Below are 7,688 nucleotides of genomic sequence, written 5' to 3' on the forward strand. Positions count from 1 at the left end.
TAAAGGAACTTTTCTCTCCTGGGGATCTAGTCTTGATCAAAACTCTTCCTTCTAACTCACCTTCTCTAACCCCAATTTGGGAAGGGCCCTTTCCTGTTATCTTGTCTTCCTCTACAGCTGTTAAAGTTATGGGCATAGATTCTTGGATACATCATTCACGAGTGAAAGCCTGGCACCCTGCCCCTTCTACGGAAAAAGACTCTGAAGAAAACCAACCACAGCCCACCTATTCTTGTGAGCCTAAGGAAAGCTTAAAGTTATTATTTAGAAAACAATAACATCACTACTGTAATGCCTCTAACCTAACATGGTCTTACCTTGCCCTTTAACTAATTAATTATCTGTTTTTCAGAAATCTCACCAAACCACACCACCCACAAAAAGATGGTTCCAGTCACAGATCCTAGTGTCACTCTTCCCTCCGGAGAAACCCTAACTGCCCCTTCCATCATCGCCCCAATTCAGCAGGAAGCAGTTAGATTGAGTCCTCGTTCTTTTCCCTAACAGCAGTTAGAGTTTCTACTCGGAGAGGGAGGAATGATACCAGAAAAGTGGCACCCCAGCCAGCTCAGCCGAGCAGGGCCTAGGGGATCTGCCACTTCTGTCTTGGTGGCAGCAGCCGGCCAAAAAAAACGGCAGGTTGGGTCAAGCTAGGGAGCTTTCTTCCCCCAGAGGCTCCAGTAGAGCTGTGTTAGAGGACCTGTCAATCAAGGGAAAACTGGTGCCCATCCCTGATTGGTCCATTTTCAATCCTGCTCCTGATTGGTCCATTGGACCAATCACAGCTAAGCTATTACACCTATATAAGGCCCTGAGCAGAGAGCCTGGGGGCAGATCATCGCAGACCTTTCAAGGAAGATAGAGAAGAAGAAGACTTCAGCTGACCATCGCAGACCATCCAGAGGAAGAAGCAAGAGCTGCGGCACTTCTAGTGCTGATCCTGCTCTACAAAGAGGCTTGGCTCTTTGTAGGAGTTGTAACACTTGAGCTGTAGATGTAACACCTCCGCTGCTGATCCTGCCTTACAAAGAGGCTTGGCCCTTTGCTGATCTCCGCCCTGCAAAGAGGCTTGGTCCTTTGTAAGAGCTGTAGCTGTAACACCTCCACCGCTGATCCTGCTCTACAAAGAGGCTTGGCCTTTTGTAAGAGTTCTTTTCATAAGAGTTGTAACACCTATCCTTCCCTGCAAGGAGGTTTGGTTCTTTGAGCTGTAAATAAAACCTCACTGTTCATTCTATGGTCTATCGATTTCATTCATCGAATCGTTGATACCAAGAGCCTGGAAATCCAGTGTTAAAAATCCGGTATCACTGTAACACTTCTATTGTTGACCCTCCTCTGCAAAGAGGCTTGGCTCTTTATAAGAGTTGTTTTCATAAGAGTTGTAGCACTTGCATCCTGCCCTGCAAGGAGGTTTGGCTCACCAAGAGCCTGGAAGTCCAGTGCTGGTAATGCGGGAACAGATTACAGCTCCACTCCTCCACCATCAGGCCCTCTCAATCCTCCACTATGACATCACACGCAGCGGAGGTAACTATGGAGACCGCCAAACCCTCAGGAAATACACGAATGCCCGATTTTCTCCAACGTCCAAGCTAGCTCCACCTTTCTCCAGGAATCCTCTGAGGTCCAGGGTCTGGTCGTCTTGAGGCTGCTGTAATCCCAAAAGGAACATGAGAGGGACTGGATGTTTAGAGGAGGACATAGGTCCGGAACTTGGTCTCCAAACCCGGACTCACCTCTTCCTAAGTCTGGTTCTGATCAGACACTTCCAGTGAAAGGACAGCTGCTCCACCCTACAAGGACTCCGGCCTCAGGGACTTATGAGTCTGCGCAGAAGACAAACCTGTGTTTGGACTACGGTTCCCAGAATCCTGGGTCACTTTAGGTGTTCAGACTTTATTCACTACCCATTTTTGCCAAAGTCCTCAAGTTCTGTGGGCTTGAAGGAGCAGGTGTGTTTTTTCTCCATTGTAGTATAGTGTCAGCCTATACCACACGAATAGAGAGGCTTTCTACAAGAACATGATTATTCGAGAATAGGACATCGCAGTGGGAATACCCATGCCGTAGCAAAACTGTATTTAGGGAGATAAAGACAAAGGTTTTTAAAGGAAAAATGAAGAGGATTACATAATTGTTTGGCAATAATTATTAACTACAAAGATTAATAAGGGTGACACTAGTCTTAAGTTGCACAGTTCTTGCAGAAGTATTTTTTTGTGTGAGGTTGCAAATGGCCTTTGTGCTGGGTCGTGGTTTTTGTAGTGTTTTTTTGTGTGTGTAATCAGGTCTACTAAGCCTGAGAGGTCCCTATAGCCTCCTTGGCTCTGTCAAGAGGGGTGTGTGTGTATGTTTGTGTGTGTGTGCGATATCCATTTTGATTTCGAGAAGTTTTACCATATAGTAAATTCAGCTCTGCTTTGTCCATGCGGCCTCACCACTGTTTCAATCTCATGCAGAGAAATTGAAGCACACGTGGCAGGGGTGCAACTCAAACTTCACAAACTCTTCTGCAAAACCTGTATTAGCATACAGTCTTTTTTAAGTCCTTGAGTCACATTTCCATTCCAATGGAACTTACATATACAAAACGGGGCGTTCATTATAACCCCTGGTTGTCATTGGTCGATGTGTGGCTCTAAAACACAAACATTTTTGAATTCATCATCTGACCTACGTGAACTAACATTAGTTTACATTTGTCACTAGTCCTCTTTGTAGTCCCTCTCCCTACATTTTCTCATACTGGGTATACACTATCAAAAAAAAATTTTTTTTTTAAAGATAGTTCTATCAGATACATTTTGTTTCATCTCATGGTGTGGGCTTCCAAAGAAAGCACACCAGGGTGATCAGTCCAAGGCATTTATTGAGGAAACTTCTTAACAGGGTGCAGTAGCAGGCCGTCACCCACCCACATCCAGCTCCAAACAGAGAAAAAGTGTTTTACCTAGTTACGTCTCCAGAGCAGAGTCAGGGTATGGAGTTTATATCAGGGCTTAATGCAGTTTCAGAGCCAGAGCTGGCTTCTTTCAGTGTTTGCAGCAACAACCTAGATATCTTTATCAGTGCCTGGGAATGTTCAAGACCCTGGTTTGAGTTCAAGCCTGCTGGGAAAAACCTGCAGTGGGTTGGATCACAGAGCAGTCAAGGTACTCTGTGATTTTTGGTCAGGATACAGAAAGTGGAGCGAACTGGCAGACCCTACAATCCACTCCTCCACCCTCCCCTGCTCTTACAATCTTATACCCACTTCTGAGATGTTTCCTGAGCTGTGGAAGCGTGTGGGCTTGCCTCAAGGCTCTTTTCCCAAAATTTATGAAACATCACAAAAGCCAACCACAACAGTAAAGGTCTGTGTGGCAACACCTAAAAATAGCAGTTCCCAAAAGGCTTACTAGCAGAGCTTTCCACCAAGGATTCTATTCGGGAAACCATAATTTTATTGTAGACTAATAGGAGTCTCCCCCACCCCGTGTGGTCAATTAGCTGCAGTTGCTTTTGTGAATAAAGAAAGGATTTATTGTCTTCAGTTTTTTTGTCTGGGATATATACACAACATCCTGTTTTTAAAAGTGAACAGGTTCTCCCTTGCCTACCCTTCAACATGTCTAGAGCCATTTGGTTCTATGGGACCACTTTCCCCATGGCAACGGTTTCATTTTTCTTTTTTGTTTTCGAGACAGAGCCTCAAGCTTTCCCCCTCAGTAGAGTGCTGTGGCATCACAGCTCACAGCAACCTCCAAGTCCTGGGCTCAAGCGAGTCTCCTGCCTCAGCCTCCCAAGTAGCTGTGACCACAGGTGCCCCCCACAACACCCGGCTATTTTTTGGTTGGAGCTGTTGTTGTTTGGTGGGCCTGGGCTGGATTCGAACCCACCACCTTAGGTGTATGTGGCTGGTGCCTTAGCCACTTGAGCCACTACTGTTTCATTTTTCAAGGCCTCTGAACTACATTTGATGTCATTCAAAGCTGGGGAGACAAATCTTGGAAGGGTTTTCACTGTCTACATCCGATATTCATAGAACTTCCTGGAGGCAAAAATATAGTCAATAAGTAATCATCCCACCAGGAAAAAAATCAGACCTCTCCAGATGGGCACATTGAGGGGGTGGTGTCAGAGATTTTGGAGTGCACCCATGGGAAGCCAAGGGAAGTCAGGGAAAGCCAGGGCCAGAGGTTAGTACCACAGAGCCACTAGGTGCCATTTGGAGCAATACATTGCTGGACTATGAGACCAGTCTGTGACAAACCAGTATGTGTCCTTTTGTATAATGTCATATTGGCATTGGGCATTTGGGAAGAACCCTAGAAACCTAGTATTGTTTACTTGAATGTCTTTAGAGTGATTATTTTGTCCCCCAAAGATCTTTGTAACCCAGGAGAGCATCCCTACTGTGGGAATGAATCACACAAAGCCATCCCACATTTGCCAGTCTGATCCCCATTGCCAGAATTTGGTGCTCTTCAGAGAAGCTCTGGTTTTAACGGCTGCCACCCTCTGGCACATGTTTAGGGATAAACTTACATTGTGTCCGGAGTTATTCAATGTTACATCCCAATCACTTGTGTTTATCTGTGTGATGTTAGAGGCATCTGAGGTACCCATTTCCATTCATTGTTCTGTTATCTAGGTTTGTAAAGTTATCTAGTCTTCACCCAATAGTGACTCAGTGGAGACTGTGGAGTGCCTACTTGCTTATTCAGGGGAATAAAACACACACCCAGCAGTTATATCAGCCTTTCATATTGGCTGTGTCATGGGCCCAGACCAGGAAAATATTCATGGAGGATATCTAAGTGCTAGTGGGAATGATATAAGAGCAAAGAAGAAGACAGCTCAAGCCAACAATGAAAACATAAAAATTTATTGAAACATACATGGGGTGTCATGTCGCTCCTATTTAATAAAAGTGGTATAGGACCCCTCCCCTCCACAGTAATGTTCCTAGGAATTGTCAACTCCACGATGATAGGGCTGGGTGAAATCCTTTGTACTAGTGTCACTTTGGTGCCCATCAGTATGGGGGCACTGCCTACCCAATGATATTGTGTCTCTTTGGATCTTCATGGAAAAGGAGAGAGGGGTCAGGTCCAGGATGGTGGTAGTTCTATGCTACGGGGAAAGAAGGATACCAATCCAGCCAATGGCACTTTTTACCTCTGGTTCCATCTTGAGGTTCCCTGACCAGGCTTTATGGAACAAGGATAGTGGAAAATCAGGGCATTCCATGTGGAACTGAATTCAAGGTAAGATAGCATCTGATTTTTTTCCATACCTGTGTGGCTCATACCAGGCTCTTCGTGTCTACTAGAAGTTCATAATCCAACTTTCCTCCCATAATGGGGGCCTCATTCAAGCACATACTGCTTCCATTAAAACCACAGCCCACAGACAGAACACAGTAAGTAAAGCAAGCAGACAGCCCTCAGAATGGGAGAAGATATTTGCAGGTTATGTTTCTGACAAAGGTTTGATAACCAGAATCCACAAAGTACTCAAATTTATTAACAAGAAAAGAACAAGTGATCCCATTTCATTGTGGCCAAAGAGACTTGAACAGAAGCTTCTCTGCAGAAGATAGGCACATGGCCTACAGACATGAAAAAATGCTCTTCATCTTTAATCATCAGAGAAATGCAAATCAAAACCACTTTGAGATATCCTCTAACTCCAGTAAGAATGGCCCACATAACAAAATCCCAAAGTTATAGATGTTAGCAGGGATCTGGAGAGAAGGGAATACTTCTGTGCTGCTGGTGGGATTGCAAACTAATACATCTCTCTGGAAAGAAGTTTGGAGAACACTTGGGGAACTAAAAGTAGACCTGCTGTTAGATCCTACAATTTCTCTACTAGGTTTATAGCCAAATGACCAAAAATTGCTCTGCAACAAAGACATTTGCACAAGAATGTTTATTGCAGCCCAATTCATAATTGCCAAATCTTGGGAGCAGCCCAAGTGCCTATTGACCCATGAATGGATTACCAAACTGTAGTATATGTATACCATGGAATATTATGCAGCCATAAAAAATGATGGACACTTTACCTCTTTTATGTTCACATGGATGGAGCTGGATCATATTCTTCTTAGTAAAGTATCTCAAGGATTAAAAAAAGAATACCCAATGTATTCAATACTATTATGAAATCAATATATAACCACCCACACTTTCATATGAAAGATGAAACACAATAGCCCTGAAGGAGAGAGGAGGAGGGTGAGGGGAGTGGAGAGGGGACACAGGTGGAGGGAGGGTAATTGGTGGGACCTTACCTACTGTGTATATTGCAAGTGTACATGTCAAATATATTAACAGTAGAGTATAAATGTTGAAACAATAATTGAATAGATGAGGTGAATAGTATGTTGACCAGTTTGATGTGAACATTCTAGATGTATATAGAGTCAGCACATTGTACCCTATAAATACAGTAATGTACACAGTTATGATCTAATAAAAAAGAAACCACAGCCCAATTTCTTAATGAGGGAAGTCCTGTCAAGAGCTTAATTTGTGGCTCAGCGCCTATAGCTCAACCGGCTAAGGCGCCAGCCACGTACACCTAAGGTGGCGGGTTCGAATCCCCAGCCCGGACCTGCCAAACAACAATGATGGCTGCAACCAAAAAATGGCCGGGTGTTGTGGCGGGTGCCTGTGGTCCCAGCTACTTGGGAGGCGGAGGCAGGAGACTTGCTTGAGCCCAGGAGTCGGAGGTTGCTGTGAGCTGTAATGCCACGACACTCTACCCAGGGGGACAGCTTGAGGCTCTGTCTCAAAAAAAAAAAAAAAAAAAAAAAGAGCTTAATTTGTTTCTTTAAAAGACCATTTTTGTTCTCCCTATAAGTCCTGGTCCCTGTGGATTATAGGGCAGATGAAATTGCCATGTAATGCCCTCCTTTTCTATCAAATCTTGGATTAGGGAGCCTGTGAAATGTGTTTCTTGATCACTGGTAATTGTTCCTGTGGTACCATACTTTAATTGCAAGTGCTACGACTCTGATTTGCTTTTTGACTGGGAAAAGCTTGCAAGAGGTCACTTAAAACTGTCTATCCTTTACTCTTAGGGAGTACACCAATTTACTCTTTTTGCCAGGTATCAGTGGCTTCCTCTCCTTTTTTTATGTTTTCAGTGGCCCCTTGCACTTGCCAAGGATGGGTCTAGCAACAGACAGGGTAATTTTGTATCATCTTTTCTATTTATTTTTATTATTATTGTTATTGTTATTATTTTACATATTCAGAGAAATTTCTCTGGTAATGAACTGTAGAAATGATCCCTGAAAGTACAGTTTTTTCTTTTTTCCTATTTCTTGTTGGAACACTGTTAAGCCAGCTTGTTGGGCCAGTTTTCAAGTAGCACGCATGACCTCCGTTGCCATGTACCAAATGTACAATCCACTTCTTCAGAGGTGATTTCTAACCAGGCTTAGGCCAGAGTATCCACTTCTTATTTACATTAGGGAATAATTGTTGGTGAGCTGCTATGTGGAACAACAGCCCCTAGTTGTTGTAATTGGCCTCAAATGTCTGCCATTGTTCTGTCTCCCGCAATGCCTTCTATTTATGGGCCATTGATATTTTTTCCAATGAGTTATCCACAGTATCAACCCTTTCATGACTGCTTAGGAATCAGTATGCAGAGTTACTGAGTGTGGCTCTTTCACAGTCACTAACCAG

General features: G+C 43.8%; 1 pseudogene; it reads right to left on the reverse strand.

The window, feature by feature from the left end:
* Positions 1–7,228: 7,228 nt before the first annotated feature.
* Positions 7,229–7,304, reverse strand: LOC111722173 (annotated as a pseudogene).
* Positions 7,305–7,688: the final 384 nt, after the last annotated feature.

The sequence above is a fragment of the Otolemur garnettii genome, unplaced genomic scaffold (assembly GCF_000181295.1).
Source record: "Otolemur garnettii isolate 467f Iridium unplaced genomic scaffold, OtoGar3 scaffold00223, whole genome shotgun sequence".
NCBI lineage: Eukaryota > Metazoa > Chordata > Mammalia > Primates > Galagidae > Otolemur > Otolemur garnettii.